General features: G+C 33.9%; 1 protein-coding gene across 1 annotated transcript in view; it reads left to right on the top strand.

Annotated features, from left to right (window-relative positions):
• The first annotated feature begins 8,799 nt into the window (after nucleotides 1-8,799).
• LOC126887857 (dorsal root ganglia homeobox protein) overlaps nucleotides 8,800-25,274 on the top strand; it is a 405,607-nt gene continuing 389,132 nt past the window's right edge. Inside the window, exon 1 of the mRNA XM_050655752.1 lies at nucleotides 8,800-9,051. The gene's annotated coding sequence lies outside the window, so the exon portion shown is untranslated. The remainder of the gene's footprint in view (nucleotides 9,052-25,274) is intronic.

The raw sequence follows: 25,274 nt of genomic DNA, 5'->3' as shown, positions 1-25,274 counted from the left end.
CTTTAAAACCATTTTTCCGACAACATTAGTAGGTTATAAGTAATTATATTCTTAATCAAAAAATCGAAGTGTCGGACAAAAATATTGGGGCAACTCGACAGTCGGACAAAAAATTTATTTTTATTAGTAAAGTATACTTTCAAATTATGCTGGGTTCGTGCATCCCTTATCTTTACAACCATTTTTCCGACAAAAGTAGTAGGTTACAAGTTATTCTTAAACAAAAAATATAATTGTCTGACAAAAATGTTGGGGCAAACTAACAGAAATCTTAATTCTTTTAGGCTATCGACGAAGAGGTATTATCAAAAAAAAATTTAAAACAGTGTTTCTCGGTTACTTTTGAATCGATTTAGCTAAAAATTGGTACACACGCTAAGTACTACACTTAAAAGGGCATGACAAAGAATTGTACACAAAATTTTCCAAAAAGATTTTCCGACAAGAGGGAAAATTTCGGAAATTTTTTTTAAAATTTTAGAATGTTCTCTACAAGGCGGAACCCGACATCCGACGCCCTGAAGGGCACTAAGGATTATGAGAAAGAAGAAGAAGAAGGAATGTTCTCTACGTTACGTCCTTATAAATATTATAAGGTGCATTTCTACAAATTTTCAGTTTGATCTATGTAGATCTAACCGAGAAAAATTGTTTATAGTTCGCTTTAGTCTCCTTGATGCTTATTATTTTTTTATATCCCAGAGAACGGCTGTTCCCGTACATGCGACACTATATTATACAAGAAATTTTCGATTTTCTAAATGTGACTGAATTGAAAAAATTGGGCCAAATCCAATCTTAAAATATAGGAAAAGAGATATATGTCCACCATCCATTTTGGTCCAAGGGTGTGGATTTTACGTCCCATTTAGAGTCTGTTTTTCGTTCTCGTCCCCAAAACTCCCAAAAATTTAGAAAATTTAAGTCCGACTTTACAGCTTCCTTTAGTACTGAACATTACCTTTCCAAAGCATGTTTAATTTTGAAAATTCTTCTCTTCTTCTTCTTCTTCTTCTTCTTCTTCCTTTTATATAGACATTACTCTGTCTGTTTTTCAATGTGCCTCCAGTAAGTTGTCATTCCACCTTTTTCGTGGTCTTCCCACTGATCGTCTTCCTATTGGGGAACCTTCTCTGACCGTCCTTACTACTCTATTTGTTGTCATTCGGCTTATGTGGTCGTTCCATTCTACTCTTCTGCTTTTCACCCCATAGGCGTAACCAGGGGGTGGTTTTGGGGGTTATAACCCCCCTTTTGGATGTACTTTGAGCTCTATACGCTTAACACAATTATTATTCCATACCCCCAGAGACCTTCAAGTAGACGTAACTCCCCCTAAGGATCATCCTGGTTACACCTCTGTTTCACCCAGTTATTAATGTTGTCCACCTTGCAGCTCCTTCATATATCTGCACTTCTAGCTCTATCCCACAGCGTCTTACCATCGATTTTTCGCAATGTTTTCATCTCTGCTGTTTCTATAGCATTCTTTTTGTCCTTTCTGTATCAGGTTGTGTTTCTGCCGCGTATGTCATTATTGGTCTGATGACTCTTTTGTAAATTCTGCCTTTCACTTCTTTTCTGATGTTTTCATTTCTCTATATTGTTTCATTCAGGCAACCTGCGGCTCTGTTTGCTTTATTCACCTGATCTTCCACTTTTGTTTCGAGCTTTCCGTAGCTGCATAGTGTGATGCCTAGATATTTAAAATCCATGACTTGTTCTATTATTTGACCCTCCAGCTCTAATTTACACCTTATTAGATCTGCTGTTATAACCATGCATTTAGTCTTTTTTAGGGAAATTTACATGTTAAATTTTCTAGCGGTTATATTAAATTCGTGCAGCATACGTTGTAAATCATCTTCACTTTGAGAGATTAGTATTGCGTCGTCTGCATAGCTGATTATTTTAAGTGGTTTTTCTCCCATTTGGTATTCTTTTTTTGTTCTTACTTTTTTTATTATTTCGTCCATGATCAGGTTGAACAACAGAGGACTCAGGGAATCTCCCTGTCTTATCCCATTGTAATTTTGAAAATTGTATATACCATTCAAAAGTTACCGATCTCAGAAATTTTATTCAATTTCTATTTAAAAAGGGAAAAATGTTTTTTCTCAAAGTTCGCATCACCCCGTGGAATATTCTAGCATCTATAAAATACTAAAATTAATACCTAACTATAGCCTCATTCCTTCTCAACATTCAGTTTTTTCATTCATTCGTTTATGTTGGATAATAAAAAAGTTAAGGACTTTAATAACTAGCCATGTTTTTCATAGACAAAGTGTGTTTTTAAATGGCAAACTTTAAGGAGTAATTGTGCATGACAGAATAAAGTCAGTTTGCTTTACGAGAAAAACGTATGTCCACAAATGCATCGTTTCCGAGATAGGGGGTGTTGAAGTTTTTCTGACAAACTGACGATTTATTTATTGCTTTAAAACCAGTTGAGATATGCAAATGAAATTTGGTGGGTTTTAAGAGGTAGTTATTGCACATTTTTAACTACAGTTAAGAATTTAATATTCACCATTGGCGCGCATACGGGTAATATGAGCCGAAAAATACGTAATTTAATATGAAGTCAAAAATGTATAAAAATTAATTTTTTTTAATTTGTACCAAAACGCCCCATTATTTTTGTCCGACAAGTGATCCAATATGCATTACACATGTAAAAAAACAGTACAAAATAAAAATAACATCTGTGGTAATAAATAAAAAAATTTCAGGAGATTGACATTTTCGGCGGGTCCGACTGCGCATATGCCCCGTGAAAATTGTCCGACAAGGTTACCACATTATTGTAAAAAGGTTTTATGGTAGATACCGTTAAAATTATCCATGTGGTAATAAATTTATTATTTTCATAAATTTTAAGTTATTTTTCGGGTGTAACTTCAATGATATTATGCTAAAAATGATGGTGTATCGCATATTTAAAATGCGTTTATCTCGAAAACGGTTGAGTTTAGGAAGATGAAAGAAGTATACCTTTATTAAGTAAAACTAATAGGAAAATAAAAATTTTAATGTCAAAATTATACAGAGTGAGGGATAAAAAAAATTGAACGTAATAAATGAGTGCTGAAAGGCATATGTGGCGCCCTCTGGGCAATGCATAATTTTTGGTAAGGAATTTAGATTTCTCGACCCAAGAAACCTCCAAATATAAAATTTCATGTTGTTATCTCATACCTATCAGGAAATATTAAATAATAAATAAAAAAAAAGTTTAACTTTGACACCCTGTATCTCGGCTATTATAAACTTTGTACTAAGGTAAGTTAGCTTAAATCGGCCTATTTTAACCTCAGGAACCTGAGGTTAAGCTATGGCCCATTCTTTACCAAACACCCTGTATGCATAAAAATTACTTCTTCTTTTAATTGTACCAAAACGCCCCATTATTTTTGTCCGACAAGTGATCCAATATGCATTACACATGTAAAAGAACAGTACAAAATAAAAATGACATCTGTGGTAATAAATAAAAAATTTTCAGGAAATTGACATCTTCGGTGCGTCCGACTGCGCATATGCCCCGTGAAAATTGTCCGACAAGGTTACCACATTATTGTAAAAAGGTTTTATGATAGATACCGTTAAAAGTACCGATGTGGTAATAAATTTATTATTTTCATAAATTTGACATATTTAGCGTGTCCGACGCGTCATATGCCCCAATATTTTTGTCCGACAAAATTGTTTTCGTTGTTTATATGATAAAATCCATTGATTAAAATAGAATGACCAATGTGGTAATAAATTTTTTTCTTGCATAAAATTGACAACTTCGTCACCGCTTGACAGACAAACGCCCCACTACCATAATGCGCCAAGCTCAAAATTTGTCCGACTCCACCCAAATAACAAGTACAAAAAGTTTCAACGGTGTGGTCATAAATAATAATTGTATATGCGGGCCCAAGGCCTATTATATTTGTTAATGTCCCACTGGTATATTATTTGACAAATAATGACATGATTTCAAAGTTAGTTAAATACGATATATTTCCTAGGGCGTTATTTTTTAAATTAACACCCTAGCTAGGGTATTAAATTTAAATAACTAATAGTTAAATACTGTCAAGTTGAAAAATAAACAACCTAAGTAAAACTATGAATAAGTACCACAATTAGATACGTTAGGTACGACTATTGCTGGTACCTAAATGTACTTATTTGAAAACTAATTAATTCAAAATTCATTCAAATTTTTTGCATATAAAGAATATTTAGTCGGGCATTACAAGTTGAAGCCACCACGGGTATTATGGATAATAACGCTACCGTTCAACGTAGGGAAACTTGGATAAAATGGTCCCCCTGGGTAAAATGGTCCCCCAACATATTTCTCATAATTTTCATAAAACCATCGTTTAGCTTTCTTTATTATATTCACTACTACTAGCGCCACTTATGTACGAAGCTGTGAAGATGTGCGAAGCATATTAGGCTAGTTTTAATATAACCTATAAAAACACACGTTATATTGTTAATTTCGTGCTCGCAAAAATTGTGTTTTTAGGCGTTTTAATTAAAGTAAGTAGAATATTTTTTAATGGAGTTTAAAACTGTATTCTTTCTGTTTATATCAGATATGTTACAATTTCTCTAATCAGAAGTCACTCATGTAAATTAGTTTTTATATTTGATCAGATTTTGAGGTAAAATGGTCCCTCCATGTTGAGGCAAAATGACCCCGGGGACCATTTTACCCTTGCTTAGCCTATCAAATAAAGTTTTGAGTTATACAGAAATATGTTTTATAAAAATCAAATGTAGTTATATTATCTTTACAGAAATAATGGTTAGAACTTATGTTCGGAAGACGACAAGACAGCAATGGGATTCAAATTCAATGAAACTTGCCTTGGAAAATATTTCTAACGGTATGCATTTTAAAAGAGCTGCTAGGCTTTATAATCTGCCTTTAAGTATTTTAAAAAGAAGGGCCAAAAATCAAAATGTATTGGTAAGTGAACTAAAAGTAGACTAGTTTATTTATAAAGGAGATGTCAGAAAATTATCGTAACTTTCTTTTAGGCAACAGGTTATTCGAAAATACTTGGTCGATTCACTACAACATTGCTCGAAAAATGGGAGACTTCCTTAAAGGAGTATATTTTAGAGATGGAAGACCGACTATTTGGCATGACGAAGAAAAACATTTGTAAAATGGCGTACCGTAAACTGAGGCTACTTTGTGACACTTTTTTAGGTTTTGTGATGATATACTTAGTACATACATTTTCGGTTTAGTATAATTTTAAAAATACCACCTGAAAGCTCAATCTTTCCTCTATGTTCAGTGAAAAGTATAATGCGCTATATGTTATAGAAATCAAGAAAATGTCAAAAAAAGTTGTCACAAAGTCGCCTCATGGGTGGGGGTTTCTTTGTGACACGTAAATTTTTCTACGATATTTATATGGAATTCTAACTGTGGCACAAAGAAACATCCGTACATTTTGTACAGACAACAGTTTAATATTAAATGGAAGCAACATATTGTGTTAAAATATAAATTTACTTTGGTAGAAATATCTTCTAAAAATTCTTCTAAAAAAGTCAAAGTTTGGGCGCCAAACTAAAATCACCTGTTTTGACGATGATCAAATGAGCTGTGGCATCACGAGCGAAGTTGCACTAAGAACTTTGATTATTGTTCCCTCGATAGCTCACATAGTCTACTTCTACTATTGAAATAAGACATTTTAACCATTGCAGCATTTCTAATGGCTCGGTCAAGTTAATAAATTAACTTTAGAGGCCACTGTCACAAATTAACCACATGTGTCACAAAGTAGCCTCACAGTAGCCTTGCGGAGAGGAATGGTATTAAACACAGGTTTTCTAAAAACAAAAAGTCAGCTGGAACGGCTTGGGTTAGAGATTTTCTAAAGAGACACCAAGAGATTTCTTTTAGAACTCCTGAGGCTACCTCAGCTGCCAGGGCGAGAGGCTTTAATAAAAAATAACATAAACCCTATGAGGATATATAATATGGATGAGTCTGGCATCCAAACGGTCCCTGGCAAATTACCCAAAATTTTAGCACATAAAGGACGGAAACAGGAAACAAGCGCTGAAAGAGGACAAAATGTCACCGTTCTTCTCTGTATAAATGCTGCAGGTCAATTCATCCCTCCAGCAATAATATTCCCACGCAAATGAAGGTATGAATTATTATTTCAAGGTGCCCCACTTGGAACACTTTCTCTTTACAACGAATCTGGATACATGAAATCTGACATCTTTATTCTGTTTTAAAGCATTTCCAACAGCATACACAGTTGTCAGTTGAAAATAGGGTTCTATTATTGCTTGATGGTCATTCAAGCCACAAATCTGTCAAAGCTATAGAATACTTCAGAGAAAATGGCATTATAACGCTGTCGTTTCCTCCACATTGCACGCACGAGATGCAGCCATTGGATGTAGCAGTATTTTCACCTCTAACGACGTATTTTAATGAGGAAATTATTTTATGGCTTAAGGCACACCCTGGAAAGGTCGTAACTCTGTATAACATAGCTAGCTTGTTGGAAAATCGTACCGACGAGCTGCCACACTTAACAACGGACTCAGTGGATTCGAGAAAACAGGCATTTATCCTTTTAATCCGAACATATTCCCAGATTTGAAATTTAAACCATCGTATACGACTGATCGACCTCTAGTGGAAAATGAAACCGTTGATCCCATCCACGAACAAAGAACCCCTTCTCCACAAAGAGATACTTCTTCTCTTGTAAGGGCTTTATCTATAGGGAAAAGAAAAATTCGTAACATATTTTCATCAGACGATTCAGAGGAATGGGAAGCTAGTGGACAATCTTTGGATGATGTCAGCCTTTTTGGAAACAATCCGGAAGAATTATCGGACAATGAAACTATAGTCACTGCAGCTTCAAATCCGGAAGTTGTTGCTTCAAATCATAAAGTTGACGTTACAAGCTCCGTAGTTGGTAATTCAATCCCAATTTCTGAAATTAGCACTTCAAAACAAAATGAAATTCCATCATCGCTGGACGATACTTTTGTAACTCCATATGATATATATCCACTACCTCAGGCACCTCCTCAGACAAGGAGTTCAAGGCCCTCGCAAGGATCGACTGTTTTCACCTCCACACCAAATTATTTTTTGATGAAAGCAAAACAGAAAACACCCAAGCCAACTTCACTATCAGCTAGAAAAGCTGTAAGCAGAAAGGTGTTTGGAAAAAAACAAAGAAAATAAGAGATCTGATGATGATGAAGATGACGTTGCCTGTATATTTTGCTCGGAATTATTCAGTAAATCGCAGGCGAAGGAGGTTTGGATCAAGTGAAGTTTGTGCAATAAATGGTGTCATTTATTGTGTGCGGGTGTAACTGGAAAGCAGAAATTGTATATTTGCGATTTTTGTAAATAAAAATGTAGAAATTACGTTTCCTTTACAAAAGAACTATAGGGGCCATTTTACCTCATGGATGGGTTCATTTTACCCTAACCATGGTGTAAAATGGTCTCTTTAGGGCTTTTTAAAAATAATGATATTTTACTTTTAACTCTATACTTAAATAATATTTTTTCAAAGAAATATGTTCTATTATACGCAACTTCTTGTCTAATTAAACTGTGCTTCAATATTTCGTTTTTTGTTATGTGTAGCCTAAAAAGATGTTAGAAGTTAGAGGGACCATTTTGCCTCACTTTCCACCTATATACCATTGACCTCAAGCGTTGTTATCCTTATATTACCCTTGGCACCTTACTGTCATTATAGCAGTGCGTGAAGGATTTAAAGTGTGCGTGAAGTAACAAGGGAGCGTTCAAGTATTACGTAACGCATGTTGGCGGGGGGGTGGGGGGGGGGGGGGTTAAAAATCTTCAAAAATCGCTTTACGTAATACTTGAACGCTCCCCAATGTATTTTAAATGGGATTTACTTTTTCGCACTGTTTTTGGCACACTTTCATTTAATTAAATATCCTCAACTTTTGCGTTGTCATGGTGATGACCTTGTCAGCAATAAATTACGACAAAAGTTTTGACAGTTTTGTGGTTTGAAAGAAGTTAGAATTTTTAAATGTCAATGTTCTAAAAATTGTAGAATAGAAATGAATTCCAGTGATGAAGAGTTACAGTTTTTTTATTTGTTTATCGTAGATAAAATATTGTATGAAACTGTGCGTGAATTACTTTTTGCGAACTTACGCGATGTACCTATAGCACTCGCTCCGCTGTCGCTCGAGCTCTAAACATCGCGTGCGTTCACAAAAAGCATACTTCACGAATTGTTTCATAAATAACTATTTTGACACAATAATTTAATCGCCCAAATTTTAACAAGTATGCATAAAAAGATGTAATGTCATTGTAATAAATTTAGCAAACCCTATACACAAAAAAATTTAAGTTATTTTTTATGCCATTAACATGGACGTTAAGTAAAAGAGAATTAATAATAAGATTGTTTGAGGCTCTCTATAGAGCGCCACAGATTCTAATCTGTTTCTCGTTATTGATATGTTTATCTTCGACCATGACACTCTTATTTTCACTGTAGAAACCAAACATTGTAAGTCTCTTATAGAGAAGTGTATTACTTTGTATATAATCGGTGCCGACCCTGTATCTCGCTCCACCCCCTTTACAAATTCTCATCAGCGATCTCCGTCTTCACAACCACATGCCCCGCCCTCTTCGCACAGAGCATGCTCTGTCGAAGATGTATTCGCACCTCCCCTAGCAACGTTTACTCTCGTGTTACATCTGACAAATGGTCCAAAACTAGTCGGCAATTGTTTTCCATAAAGATCGGGCTCGGTGTGCTTTGACTTTGACATAAGTATTTACACACGAATTTTTATTACGAATCGCTGTCATATTCTTGCAATTTTTTACGTGATTCTGAACATTGTTGGTGAGCAAAAATGAGATCGAACTAAGTGAAAGACTGTTTATCTTTTGTAACTCTACTCAAAAGTTCTCTTGTGACCACAGAGGGGGTTTTCCCCAAATCCAGCATCACGATTTTTGGAGATACACATAAGGTAAGTTTGGAAGGCTGTTTGTATCAAAATTTTTAACTAATTAAACATTTCAATTATTTTATATAATATGGTTGTCAATTATCAATTTTATGACTTATAGTGTTAAGTATGTGAAATATTATGTCTATCAAACTCCAAAAATGTATCTTGACAACTGACTGTTTTTTTGAAGATTAGCTTCATCATGAGTAGATATGGTTTTAAACTAAAGTAGGTATCTTGAAATATTACTAAAATTTATAAAAAATCGTCTTGATGTTCAGTTTTTGCCACAAACTATTTAAAGCATGCAGAATCTTGCCTAAAAAGGCAAACACATGTTGTTTCTGCGAACGTCACAGCGGCACTGATTTTGGTCCTTTTTCCACATGTGACATTAGGGTCAACTAGTTTTATTATCGAACCAAGTGCTAGATTTTTTTAGTTTATCAGAATTTTAAAATATTGCTTTATAATATGTCGCTTTACTTGCAAGTATCTGTCTTATAATTAATTGACTTTTTGTTTTTGTCTATGTGGTACATTTCGAGAAAGAGTCTTTTTTGTAGGTGTTTTCTATATCCAATATTTTGACATATGATTAATTAAATTTGTGACATGTTGTGTTAGAACACAAGAATTTTTCCGTTTTGCAATCACTTTTGTGCTGCGTTATTCTTTGTTTCAACCACTGCGATGTTTGTGTTATATACTGCTTATCACATTCGAGACAAGAAAGTTGATGAATGAGGTAACTCTGATTTAGAAGCACATCTATCTGCTCTTTAAGCCTCGCGAATAAGCTGCAATAATATCCAATTCTAAAACAGCCTTGGACATGCTGTTGTGTTTAGCTATTTTGATTTTACGAATTTCACTCACCAGATTAATTATATTGTTAGTTGTCAATCTTATCCTCCATTATCAAAATATTAAAAATTCGTAATTTGCACTTATTGCGTTTTCTGTTTTCTATTGTGCAAAATATTTATTCTATTTTCATATCTTTCATTGTCCAACATTCTAGATACTTAATCTTTTCTATCTGCTGTATTTGTTTGTTGTAAATTTATTATTGTTATTTTTTTTAATGGCATGGACTATATTAAGTCAATCAGACAGTCACAACATGACTAATATATTAAGAAGAATATAAGTACATTTAAAGACCGTAAAGTCCATAAAATATCAATAACGAAGAAACGTTAGTCCAGTTTCAGTTGAGATGTAATTTAAGTACTGAAATTAAAAAGATGGTACCAAGCTGAGGTAAGCTAATTATAGCTTCCTTTCACCATCATAGATGTGTTCAAAAACGATCTACAAAAATTTAACAGCAATAACAATAAGATAAGAATAATAAACAAGATGGTAAGGTCCTCAAAGTTCCATAGCAAGTTTTTTCTTTGTTGTTGTCTTCCGCGGCTCCCTACTATTATTGTTATTAAAAATATTCAAAAATATCTTACGATTACTTTTATGCCTTCCTGTATGTTCCCAAAAAGAACCTTTTTGAAGTATCTTCCCTCAGTACCTACATATTAAAAAAAAGGGGGTACTATACTACAAAAATAGGATCAGCCTTGCTTCAACTCTTCTGATAGGACCACTATTGGTTAGGTTATTATCATTTCTTACGAAAGCTCCTTGTTCACAGCATTTATAATTTTTTAATGAAAGTCATGTCATTTAAATAAGGGGACCGTTCAAGTATTACGTAAAGTAGGTTGGGGGGGGGGGGTCAAAAATCTTCAAAAATTGCGTTACGCCATACTTAAACTCCCATAAGAGTGCGTTACGTAGGGGAGGGGGTTAAAAATCTTCAAAAATCGCGTTACGTAATACTTGAACGCTCCCCAGTCTCTGTTTGCAAAGCAGGTTTATCCGTGCACTAGGTATGCCTCACCTCATCAAAAGTCTTCTCAAAATCAATGAAGCATAAGTACCTATATACCATGAGGTTGATGTCGTTCGAAAGTGTACTCTCTCAGGAATTGTATCGATAGGTTATATAAAACATATTTTGATTAATAATACCAATTTATAGATGGAATAAAAGAGAAGATATATTTTTGGCCAAAAAAAGTACAATTGAAGACTTTACTTTTTCTTACTCTTTCACTAAATGGAACAGGCTTTGCTATTTTCTTTTTCACAGGTATTATGACCACCTTTTTTGAGTTTATTTTTAGTATCTAGTATTTTCTTTTTGTTCACTTAAAGGTGCTTTCTGCATTTGCAGTGTCTTGTTTTATGATCTAGGCTAGGGCCTAGGTACTTTTCTATTTTTTGTACAGCACATTGTACGGAATATTTTCGTTTAAATATCACAATATACATCTTCGTCAAAAATATTTTAAGATGTTGTGTGCTCATTGGGTTTAACCGATGTCGATATTTGCTGATAGTACAAAATTTGTCTGCCTTTTTTATATCAATCTAGAGAGTATTTTTCTTCATCCAATATTTTAAGCCGTGTGTCTAGGATAATATTAAAGTTTCTAATAAACATTAAATATAAATCATCATATTATACAGTCGATTCGCTTATCTGAGACACAACTGTCTATTGATGTTGGCAATTTCTTTTTTGGGAAGTTAGGTTTCTCGACGTGACTGAAAATTACTACATACACAACCAAACATACCTGCTTATAGCCAACATTATTAATAGTAAACAGACATAAATAACATAAACCTTAAATCAATAGATAATAATTACCTATTTATTTACACCATTATAATGTATTGATAATAAATGAGAAAATTATCTATTTATTGTACAAAATAAAAATATTTTATAAAAATAACTTCCACCAAATTTTATGAGTTTAGTACCTTTACACTCCCACTATTTCCAATAATTCTTCTTTTTTAATGAAAGATTAAGTTGATTTGAGCAGTTAATAGTGTGAGGTAGGCATTTTGGTGTTGTATGTTTCCTATTCCGAATGTGTCAATGTGAATCTCGGCTGAGCAAAATATATCATTTATAAAAACAGGCTAATTTATAGTCCATTTACTTACAGTTTTTGCTGTAAATTTTAAAGAACCGCTTGGATTGAGATGAAATTTGGCATACACATAGCTAACATGCTGTGGCGTAACAAACTCCGTCGCGTCGGGGCCCCCCGTAGAATAGGAAATGGGGCCCCCTTTAAAAAATTACTAAATGCGCCTTGTGTAACAAAAACGTACCTATATGTGTTAGAGTATTTATGCACTGTTTATAAAAACTTATATTTTTAATCTTTATTGGTATAGAATAAAATAGAACAAAAATTGAGAGCGTAGGCGCAAAATTTCGTGCTAATGTTTTTTAAAATTATTTTTTTCGAATCCTGAGAAAACTAGTAGGTATTTTTGAAAAATTTAAACGCAGAATGAAAGATTACATATGAACCCTGAAAACTTCTGTAATATTTAATTTAATAAGTTACAGGGGTGAAAAAAAGAGAATGTTTAGTATGATTTTTAATTTCAAATATCCCATTCAAAAGAAATTTTTTGTTTATTCTAAGTAACTTTCAGCCCTCGGTAATAATGTAATCTTTCTTTCTGCGTTTAAACTTTTCAAAATTTTTATTAGATTTCTCTGGATTAAAAAAATGAATGCATTTAAAAAGCATTAGTCCGAAATTTTGCACCTACACTCTTTAAATTATTACATTATTACATAGTATTATTCTATGAGATGAACAACTTTCTTTGTGCACTACTATCAACGAATATATCTAGAATCATTTTATTAATATTTATCTGATGGGCAACTTCGTTTTCAATACTTATAAGCCCTAGAGAATATAAGCGTGCTTCTGACATTGTACTACGAAGATATGGTTTTATTAATTTAAGTTTAGAAATATATCTTTCTGAACTAGCGGTTATAATAAGTAAAGTTGAAAATCGATAAGAATAATTTTGGCTGCATCATAAATTGAGTTCGCTGATTCCAACTGTGTCCTTAATGATTTTCTAACAAATTGCAGTTGCTCCAAAGGGAGCGTTCAAGTATTACGTAACGCGATTTCCGAAGATTTTTGACCCCCCTCCCCCCCTACGTAACGCACTGTAATGGGAATTTAACTATTACGTAACGCCATTTTTGAAGATTTTTGACCCCCCCCCACCTGCGTTACGTAATACTTGAAAGGTCCCAAAAATTCATTACTTAAATCTGACGGGTACGCAGCAACTAATTTACTGGCTCCTGCAAAAACTTCTGAATCCGATTTGAAAAGATATCCAGCTTGAATCCAAAACTTCTGAATCCAGCTTGAATTTGTTCAATGACTACATCGAGATTTCCGAAAAACACGCCTACTCTATAATATTATATTTCTTCAGGGTTTGAGTTGAGATGCGTTGATTATGTAATAATTCATCAAAATATTTCTTAACTCTACTAAACCTTTTGATTTTAAAAGTACAGGGAAAGCCACAATTGTAGCAAAATCTTTGGATTCTTGCAAAATGACGTATCGTTTTGCCGAAAGATTTGACAAAAATTCTTTAGTGTTATGTAAAAGTACTACCTACTATTTTGTCAAATAGATGCAAAGACAAATTCAAACTGTTTCATTTTACTTTTTTAAATATTAGGTGTCATTCTCTACTCACGATCTGTGGTAGGTAAATACCTACAAATCTCGCAAACAAATTCGTATTATTCGTAGATACATAATACTTATTATGAAGCCAGAGTTCGGTCATTTGATTATAATAATATTTTCTGTTGTTGAATTCTGTTTTTTTTTATATTTTATGCTTCATTGTGACCGTTTACTTCGCTCAATCAATATACCTCATCAACGTCATTAAACCTCATTGTCATTTGGTCCTCAAAGAGATAAATCTTCAGAAGGGAGTCCGGACAAATAATCCCGGACAAAAAATCCCCACAAATTATCCCTGGACAAAAAATACCCAGACAAAAAATCCCCACAAATAATCCCCGGACAAATAATCCCCGGACAAAAAATCCCCACAAAAAATCCCAGACAAATAATCCCCACAAATTTTTTTTGACAAAATATCCCCACAAAAAATCTCGGGCAAAAAAATCCCCAAGATAAGAAATATTTGCTGCCGAATAGTTCTATAAAAGTTTTCCCGTGAATTTAATCGACGCAAATGTTTTTCAACCTCAGTGCATGAGAGTTATAGACTGGGAGATATTAGACACAAGTTCAGCCACGATTTTTTGGGTCCTGCCCTTTGCGATACTGGAAGGTAAGAGGAGGTACCTACTTACAATTTGTGGAAAAGTAAACGGGTTTTCCTGTGATATTCTCATGTGAAAATTAGATTTTACATGAAAAAAATGGGGTGTTGCAATCAATTTCTGAGTCCTGACATATCCACATAATGACAGGATACTACCGATTTTATGAAGAAAATTTTTTGGGCAGATGGGTTGCAAAAGGGGTAAGGGGTTTATATAATATACAAAGACGTAATGAAAATAATGAAATTTTCATGATTTTCCGAGTCCGGCCAACTAAATAAATTAAACATATCTATTTCAAAACTATCAAAAAAAATGTGGACATGAAGTCTCCTAATGTTTAACTGTATTTGTCTTTTGGAAAATTTTGTGGAAAATTTTTAGTCTGATTCCGTGATTTTCTGAGTCCTTGCTTTTAAAAAGTTATAATACTCAAATGCCATTACTTTTTCCGTACTCGACAGGACGGTTAAAATGTTCTGGTAAGACAGCAATAGTCCTAGATTTGTTACAAAAAATTTGTTTCATTCACGGAAAAACTTTTTAGAGAACTGTTCGGCGACAAGTATTTCTTGGAGATTTTTTGTCCGGGATTTTTTGTGGGGATATTTTGTCCAAAAAGTTTGTGGGGATTATTTGTCCGGGATTTTTTGTGGGGCTTTTTTGTCCGGGGATTATTTGTCCGGGAATTATTTGTCTGGAGATTTTTTGTCCAGGGATAATTTGTGGGAATTTTTTGTCCGGGATTATTTGTCCGGGGATTATTTGTCCTAGTTTCAATCTAACCGGATAAGATAGGCAGGTCATATGGTAAAATCAGAGGAAGATAGAGTATTAAAGACAGTGGTGTTTGAGAGACCAGACAGTAAAAGATCAATAGGCCGTTCCAGAGAAGCTGAAAGATGAAAGCATGGTGTTGAAGCCGATTTATCCAGGATTGGTGTAAAAAAAATTGGATACAACAATGGAAAATTGAACCGCAAGATCGTAGAAGATGGGGGCTATAGTGGATGCGGCGAAGACTCACCACTAGTTGTAAAGCCAGTCAGGAAGAAGAAGACAATAACCTCATCCTGATACCGAATATTGTTGAATTATTACACAATTCATTTTCCGTTTTTTCGAAATTTCACAGTGTAGGTACTTCAACAATGAGGAACATATATATGTATCATTTCTTTCTTTTTGTATTATATTTATTTCCACTGCGGTTTGTTCCTTTTGCTTATTGGTATCATTATTGCTATCACTGTCTTTGCCTTTATTCCTACCGGGGTCGGTTTCTCTAATTACATTTCTCCATATAAGTTCTGTTCTGGGTCCTACCAATATCAATTCCATTTACCGATATGTCCTGCCTAGGCATCTGCCCCCTGGATTCTTTAGTTTTCCTCTCCTATATACTCCTCCTAGGAACTTGCAGATCAGCTATTCTTTATATGGAGTAATTAACGTCTTGACATTGAACGTGTTCAAACCATTTTAACTTATGTTCTCTCATTTTGCCGACAATTGGTGCAACGTGCCACCCCGAGACTTACCATAGTATACACATTCTTAATTTTATCCTTTTTTGTCACTTCTCGCATCCACCTAAGCATACTCATTTCCGCCACGTACAATCGTTTTTTCTCCTTCTTTGTAGCTGCCCAAAATTCAATTTCTTACATATAGCTAGTCTTATGGCAAATTTATGCAATTTTCATTTCAGTTTTATTGGAGTTTTCCTATCACCTAATTCTATTGCATGAATCTCCATCCATTTCTCCCATTACCTACTAAGCCTGGATCCCGCGTACCAAAAAAAAGTTGATTAATAGCACGCTGAAAATTTGTTAATAGCTTAACGGTGTCTAGTCGGACAAACTTTGATGGATGAGAACACTGGAACAGGGGAAGTTTTAATTGTGGAACGTGTCATCCTGACGCGTTCGATGATATGAAAAAATGTGTGTCCGACAAATATCTTGGGCATTTTAATAAGTCCGACACGTAGAACATGTCAAATGACAGGAATTATATTGGTGGGAAATAACAGTCTGAGTGGTAAATGAGAAGCAGAAACTTAAGCCAAAAAACAAAAATAACCATATACGAAACCCTTATACAAACAGTGTTGACATATGGATAAGAGACATGAACCATCTCCAAGACCCAAGGCAGATGAAAACCTTTTGCTTATATTTGAACGAAGGATCCTGAGAGGAATATTCGGTGGCATCTTGGAGGAGGATATACCACAGATATAAACATATATTTGGTGGTAAAGACGTAGTATCTCTTATAAGAATAGGAAGACTAAGATGGGCACGACATCTAGCAAGATCACAGCAGAACAACCCTTCTAGAAGAATCCATATGTCACAACCGGCGGGAAGTAGAAATAGGGGTAGGCCAAAACTCAGATGAAAGGATGGAGTAGGCGAGGATGGGGGAAAAATAGGCGCAGCAAACTGGCAACGGTTGGCAATGGATATAACTGACTGGCGTAATAGACTTGGGAAATTCGAGGCTCTTTCATAGTCTGATTTTTGCATGAGAGTTTAATGAAAGGGTAACAAATCAATTGGAAGTTCTGTCCGACAAAATACATGGGACGTTTGTGTAGTCTGACGTTCGAAACCTGTAACCTGTTCCACAATTAAAACTTCCCAAGTTCCAGTGTTTCCGTACATCAAAGTTTGTCCGACTAGGCACCGTTAAGCTATTAACAAATTTTCAGCTTGCTATTGGCCCCGTGCGTCTCCCCTCTACTTACAGTCACATGACGCGCTGTCAGATTTTGTCAGGACGTTTTAACATTGAGTCTTATGGGATTATTTTGTTAAATTTAAATATTTTATTTTGTAGTGATTATAACCGAATACAATTGCTAGAATTCATTAGTTATTAATTTATACTGTAATTTATAGTGCAACAAAAATATTTTCTTTTTCGTTAATAAAGATTTATTGACATAAACTGCGATAGTGAGGTTATGTATACAAAGTCAAACTGATAATCAATATTGGAAAGTGAAGAGTTTATATCAGATTAAATGCGTTTTTATTTTCTGTTTATATTAATCTATAATATCACTAGCGTGACACGGCATTTTTTTTAAATGTCTCATGTAAACATGCACAAAGCGTCCTAATAAAATTTCAAAAAACCGCCACCATGAGCAGGTCGGTCGATTTTGCTTTGACACTTTGTTAACGCTCGGAGCGAATACGCTATACGCTATTTTAACAAACGCCTATACTCTGTAATACCAATCCTATGTAAGTACCTACGTAAAATTATTACTTTTTATTACAATCATGTGACAGTCCAAAGTTATCATTTTATGTAATAACTCCATCTTTAAACAAACATTCCAAATACTCTGTTATTTGTGTCCTAAACTATTTTTCTTAAGAGCTTGTCTCCACTCTTCCAGTCTTTATTACAAATCTGTTTCATTAAGTATTTTATATGGGAAATAAGGCACAATTTTACTAAAAAATGAATTTATTAACGTTTCGAAGCCCAAATCGGGTTTCGTTGTCAAAATACAAAATACTATTAAAATAAACAAAAATGTTGTTGCTTAGTAAAAAAATTCTTCTAATAATTTATTTAATCTGACTCATTTATATTGGCAATTCAGACGTATATTATACATTTTAAAGTAAAAGACTTTAAAATGATATCGCCAATATTTATGAGTTGCGTTCCTGGGACGACTTTACTAAAATTACTGTCATCGTTGCATTTGGTTGTCTTTTTAAAGACAGATCACATGCTATGATTTTTTTGCGACGGATATTCTTAAGTTTGGATTGATTTCATGTAATCGAATGAACTATCTTTTAGTAAAGTCGTCCCAGGAACGCAACTCATAAATATTGGCGATATCATTTTAAAGTCTTCTACTTTAAAATGTATAATATACGTCTGAATTGCCAATATTATTAGAGTCAGATTAAATAAATTATTAGAAGAATTTTTTTACTTAGCAACAACATTTTTGTTTATTTTAATAGTATTTTGTATTTTGACAACGAAACCCGATTTGGGCTTCGAAACGTTAATAAATTCATTTTTTAGTAAAATTGTGGCTTATTTCCCATAGAAAATACTTAATTATAAAAATGCCACAAGGAAATAGCTTCAGAACAAAATCTGTTTCAGTATTTCCTATTACATAACACTACATTATCAGCATACATTAAATACAAGGAAATGTTACCCAGTATTTTCTCTGTTATCTGATCCAACTCTATTGAGAATATATTTTTAAGGACTAAGCACCCAGCCCTGATGCAATCCTATTTTCAAATGAAATTTATCAATCTCTGCCACACCTGTCCTCTGTCCTAACAATAGTTATTACTGATGGGGATTATTATTACATATTTACCACAAACTCCTTTCTTTTTAAGCGCCCACCACAAAATCTCTATCCATGTGCTTTTTTAAAATCAATGAATATCATAATAGCGTTTGTTTGTGTTTAGACATTTTTCGATGCCCAATTTCCATTCATGTAGATTGTTCGATTGCCGTTCTCTAAGTTTTTTGGAACTCATTAATTTTTGTACTGCTTTCATCTAAGTATGTATTTTCAGTAGTCCTCTCTTCTTTCTTAGATGCACATGCGAGTATTTGTCTCGAGTCTATTGTTTTTCATTTGCTGTACATGCCCGTACCAAATGCGCTGCTTTTGTTATATGTAATTCATTATTGTACCCTCTATGCCCATGCGTTTCCTGATTTTTTCATTTCTTATCATCTACCTTCTCCAAATCCTTAACGTTAGCCTTATTACATCCATTTTGTATAGCTTCCATCCGTCTTCGGTCTTTCTCGCCACCTTTCTCATCCAATACGGATGAGAAAGGTGGCGATAATTAAAGATAAAACTCTCTTTTCTAGAGTTTCATAAGTATTAAACTATCTTTTCTGTAATATTAATTTCTTATTCCAGAGAATTACCTTAAGGCATCCGATAGCTTTTCTGGATTGTATTATGCTGGTGTTAATTTCTTTAGTGGCATACTGAGAATGGTACCGCGGGGTCTTTGCTTCTTTTGTTTCTAATTTGATGGGGACGTTTTGAACTACACAAGTGCATACTAGGAAATGTAACTGCTTAATAAATTTTAATTTTTGTGTAGGTACTTATAAATAAAAACGAAGAATGCCCATTCATGAAAAAATTTTAAAACAAAATTTATTAAGAAACAGGGAACAGTTTTGTAAGGTTCCTTACTCGTTTTACCTGTTTAAGCCGAAGCCCTTGTTTCAAAGACTAACCGCCGGTGCCTTCCTATACGTGTCAACTCAAACACTTGTATTTTTGAAGTTATACTTCTTTACCGGCGATAGAGGGTGATTTTTTTATATGTTAAAACCTATCAGCCCGGCGCATGCGCATTATAACTTTGTTCTGATTGGATGTTCAAATGACATGTCAAAAATTATCCGATATGGCAGCTGTGGTTTGGAGGTAAAGGTAAAGGTAAACAAATGTATAATATATTAGTTTTATTGTTGTGAGGACAGAAACAAAAAAGTTTATAATATTGTAGTGACTTTTAAATAGTTTTTAAAAGCAACAGGTACGTAATAATTGTTAATGTATCATGGGTATAAACCTACCTATTTGATCTGCCAAAATACATAGTATGTAATACTTTTATTTATATAATTTGATTACCATCAAAATTTCTATCAATATTCACCTAATATATTGGTTTTTACTCTATGTTTTGTTGTATTTTTTCAATTCTAAATCATTTCAATTCAAAATTAAAATAATTTGATCAATTTTCAAAATATCACAAGTTTAATCCGTTTAGTTAGTCGATCTTCATAAATAATGACACATAGTGTCCGTGGCTAAGCGGAGAAGGCGAATGAATTCCAATACCAACCGCTCTTATCAGAGCTGGTTCGAGTCCCAATAGAAACTTTCTTTTTTGTTTTTTTTTAATACATTTTATGATTGTACGTATATTTATTATATAATTGTATTTTCAGAAAATACGTATTTAGTCAAAAAAATTTTCGACAATTAATGTTCAGACATCATTTGTGGCTTGTTTAATGTGTTTGTGTGTGTTTTATTCTTTTATTATTTTAATTTTTGGCACTGTTCTAATAAAAATGTTTGAGAAGTAGTAAGTATAAATTAGTTTAATATTTAAACAAAATATAAATAAAAAGTATATTAATTTCGTTTAAATCATATAATAGAAGTATAACTTCTTACGTGCGTACAAAGTACACACACATTCTTTTTTATATTAGCACGATCCATGAATAAGCTGTAGGTAAACTACAAAGTTGCAGAAATTCGGAAACTGAGATATTCCATGCAAGTTTCATAAGGTGGGTCATAAAAATAATACCATTACAATAGGTTCGATGCTCGATAAACCTACTTGTGTTTATAGCACCATCATCCTTCATCCTGTACGTTTAGGTAATTCTTAATAACTGAAATTAAATTCTAAATATACACAATAGTGGTAAGGATAATAAGGATACATATAGACACTAATTTCTTTTTAAGAAAATCTCGTCGTTTGATACAATATCAACCCCACCGTTATCCAAGGTTTTTTTGATATTTTTTATTTAAGCATTTTATCTGCCTAGAGGTTTGTATGTAATCATTTAACTTATTTGTAAATGTATCACATGCAACTTGAGAATCTCTTTTGTTGATATAAATTTCATTCCAATGATCATTTTTTAAAAGCTGTTTTAGTTTTCCGATATTAACGTTTTTAATTATGACTGGAATTTTGGATGTAGACAATTTTTGAGTTTCATTATTTATAAAAATGGTTAGCGTAAAGTGATCAGTCATGTCAGTATGAAAAACGAAAGGATTAATATTAACTTACTGTTGTAGTAGTCCATTGTTAAAAAAAAAAGGTTTTAACATTAAAAGTAAGTAATTTACGATCAAAATAACGTTGGTATCTTTTTTTGGTTGGTAAAAAAATCGTGAAAATGACCCCCTAATTAGCATCCCAAATAAAATTAATGGTTACCGCTACACAAATTACTATTCTTATGTATTGTATTGTTTATAAGATGTGTAAGATTCGTTCTGTAGTTAATTGTATGTTTTTCACCCCCGGGAAGGGGTGAAACTGACCCCCAGGACAAAGGCACACGATTACTTTTTTTTGTTTGACATGTTAGCAGGGGCGTAACAGAGGCCCCCGCAGCATGAAGCTTGCGGGGGCCCCAATATATCAGGGGCCCCATCTTGTCGTCTAATATATGTAAAAATGTGTTATTGATATATTATTTTACGCATATATACGCAAAGTTTTTAAGCAGTACCTACATGGAAATCTTCAAAAACTTCCCTCGATTCGATTTACCAAAGAATGCAGAAAAACGTTCAACCAAAATCGCTTACTCTAAAAACGATATCGGTGAGTAGGTGGGCATCCAGATTTCAAACTCTGCTTGGTGTAAAGCAGAACTATTTACATGAAAATTTTTAAAACATTGTCTAAAATAATATTAACTAAATACTGTTGCATTTAGAGAATTTTTGTTGTTTTAACAAATTATTCAACTAAAAATAATCAATTATTGCGATTGAGAGAGTTACCGTTTTTTTACTTTTGTCGGTTTTAGTTGGTTTTAGACAGTCTCAAATCTTGCTTATATTATTGCCTATATTCTTGTATTTCTGCCTTTAATTTGTCTGTAATTTTTAACGGTTTTTATAATTCTTCTAAGGCACTTTACTTTAGTATATGGTCTATTTTAAGATATATAATGAGCGCGCAAATTAAATGAAGGACAAACATATTAAGGAAATTCTATTATACACCCCCATCCTTTTCATTCGCATACGAGTACCTATGTATAAAGATTTTTATCGACTCCATTTAAGCAAACCTTTTATGTTATAATTGGCAGCGTGAAAAATATAACCTATATCACAATGCAGGTGATGAATTAAACACAGGAAATACCACATTGGCCTGAGTATGTGTAATGAATATTATCTGTACATCAATTTTTTGATTCAAGGCTCTAAAAAGGGCTGCTTTCAATATATTTTATCATCAGTTTCGATTAATTAGGTACATACGAGGACTCTTTAAGAAACCATTAGTAAAAAGTGTAATAGAATTATGGAAAAGTAACAAATTGCATGCGAATTCTGAATCAGTATATTAAGAACTGCATACAAAAAACAAAGATAATATTGCAAATAAAGATAATAAAGAAATAAAAAGAAGATCACACAATGAACATAACATGAGAGAGTACTTTTATTCGAACTATGCGAAAATCAGTTTGGAGTTAAGCGACGTAGACCAGATTACAGATTATAAACTAGTACAGCTCTTGGCCTGATACGACTTTGTCCTTTGTCACTTAAAGCTCCTCGTCCAGCTCAATCCTCTTAATGAGCTTTCACATCCTTGAGAGGGGTACTTTCATATTATAGACTTTCATTTAGGCTTTTGGTTTTTCCTCTCAGATTTCTAGATACCGCAGCCTTGTGAGACCTTCACAATCTCATAAGACCCGAAGAGCCGTTTCCTCTCCTTTTAGACAGAACCGACAATTTTATCAACTTCCATCAAGCCTATACGGCTCAAATGCTTATTGAGCCTATAGCAACCAGTCAACAGCCTTACTATCACCCTGAAAGTTTTTCAATTGTGGGTCAATAAATCGGATGGAAATTTGGCTGAATGCCCCCATATAAACTTTTTGGTCTGTCTGTGTCCTGGTGCATTTCGCCATCATTACAAAGTCTAATCTTGCATCCATTTATAAATGGCTGCTGGGTTTTCAGGCCAGTTTCTCAGCCTTCTCATTGTCTACGAGTCTTTGTGTCTTGTAATCTAGGATTGGTGTCAATATATTTCGACTTCCAACCTGGAAGAGGGTACTCAAACAATGCCACACAAGTTTTAACTCAACGTGGATAGAAGTATGGGCTTTCAGAGTTGCTTCACTATCAGAGTAATTGAGAATATCCCACTTGCCCATCTATAATTTCCATAGCACACCTTTGTATAGCGGAAATTTATGTCTAAAATATGATGGAATCTGTTCCCAAGCTTAAATAGATTTCTGTTCTTGGTCTTGTACTATATATACCAGTACCTTCACAGGTTTTGGAGCCGTCTGTTTACTAACTTAAGTTTGCCATTATTGCCAGTTGCGTTTCCTACTCTTCTCTCTTTGGGCTTAAGACAAGTGTTTATCAAAGCTATTTCTTTGGTCCATTCAATTTACAGGCACGCACAGAACGGGCCCGCCTTTATCTCTTGATAAACAACTTTGTCTGACTGGCTCCGTGTGTTGTACTTATGTCTTAAACTTGTATACTGCTGACCTGACCTCTACCTGCATAAATATGTACAACTGTGTTGATATTAACAACTTCTTTAACGCATCAGCAAGGGCGATTTCCATAGCTCTCGTGACACTCAAACAAGCAAGACTTTGTGTGCCACTAAGCAGCCGACTTGATTTTGGCACTTAGTCCCCAGTTCTTGTCACACAGTCGTCCATATTTTCCAAAGGCCGTTGTTGCCCCCTGTGTGACATTTTTGATGTTTGAATTTTACGTCAGCTTCTGGTCAAGTATTATACCTAAGTAGTTGACCTGAATAGTAGTTACAAATAGAATCTCCACTCATCTCAATACTGGTTGTAATCTTTGTAGTGTCATTTTTCTGGTAAACATAACAACTGCTGTTTTGCGGGTTAACCTTTAGGCCTTCAGGCTCACACCAGTCATCTAGCTTTCTCAGAGATTTGCGTTCGGTCTGAGACTGTCTCGAAAAAACGTCCTGTGACTATTAGTGCCCAGTTATCCGCATAGTCCAGGCAGAAAAACTTTCCTTGGACAGTTTGTTAAGAGGTCATCTACTAGTGTTACCCACAGCACTGAGAATAATATCGATCCCTGTGGGCAACCCCTTATTACCCTCGCCTTGATAATGGCTGCGCCTGACGTGAATATGATGGTTTTATTTGTTAAGGTTGCCTTCGTCTACTCGCATATTAAAGTAGGGACACTTTTTCTTTTTAGCGCTTTCGTCGCTGGTTCGAAGGAGACGTTGTTAAACGATCCTTCCACTAGTCTAGAAAAATCACTACCGGTATCTCCTTCAATGACAGGTGAACACAAATGCAATTTTCGTTATAACATAGAAAATATAGGAACAAAGAAACAAACATTCATGTGCTACTCATTGATGTCAAGCATACCTACATATTATTGCCTGAAAGGTTCTATGTCGGGCGCTTAATAGGTATATACCTAGTAACAGGGCCCCCGTAACCGGGCGTGCAACGCGTGCGGCGCACGCGGGCGTAACCCCAAAGGGGCGCCAAACCGAAGGTTTGGTAAATAGGAAATATTTACTTTAAATGAGATAATCATTTTTTATATACAATTTTAATCATTTCATGAACAGCTAGAGAAAACTCAAAAATTAAATATTGTGTTATTACTGAAAAAATAATTATTCCCGCCCTGAAATGTTGAACTTACTCCATCAAAAATATATTACATTTTGTTGTTCCTTCCTAATTTTTTTCTTTGAAGTAGATTGAATTACGCTTGGCATACCATCCAATCGATTTTATGTTGTAAACTAAAGCGACACTCAAAATAGTTAAATAAACATCAAATCACACCCCTTGACGAGTAGAAACATAAGTCAACACCCATAAAATGGAACTTAGCAGTTTTACTCCAACAAAAACAAAAATATAAAATTGTGTCAATCTTATGAGTATCAAAAATATGAATTTCGATCAAGAGTACCTTATATTTCACAATATAGAAAATTATTATTATGAAAAGTTGTTTGGAATTAATTAAAAACTATGTTTTAATATGCAACTACATCCTTTTAATTGAAATTTTTTTCTCCAATTACAGATATCCAACGCCCCTTTCATTTACTGCGAATAATGCGATAACTCTTTTATTGTTATTGATTAATTAATTAATTAATAATAAAAGAGTTATCACATTATTTGT

The sequence above is a fragment of the Diabrotica virgifera genome, chromosome 7 (genome assembly GCF_917563875.1).
Source record: "Diabrotica virgifera virgifera chromosome 7, PGI_DIABVI_V3a".
NCBI classification, from domain to species: domain Eukaryota; kingdom Metazoa; phylum Arthropoda; class Insecta; order Coleoptera; family Chrysomelidae; genus Diabrotica; species Diabrotica virgifera.
The sequence above is the reverse complement of the archived record's forward strand: the minus strand, read 5'-3'. Positions and strand labels throughout refer to the sequence as shown.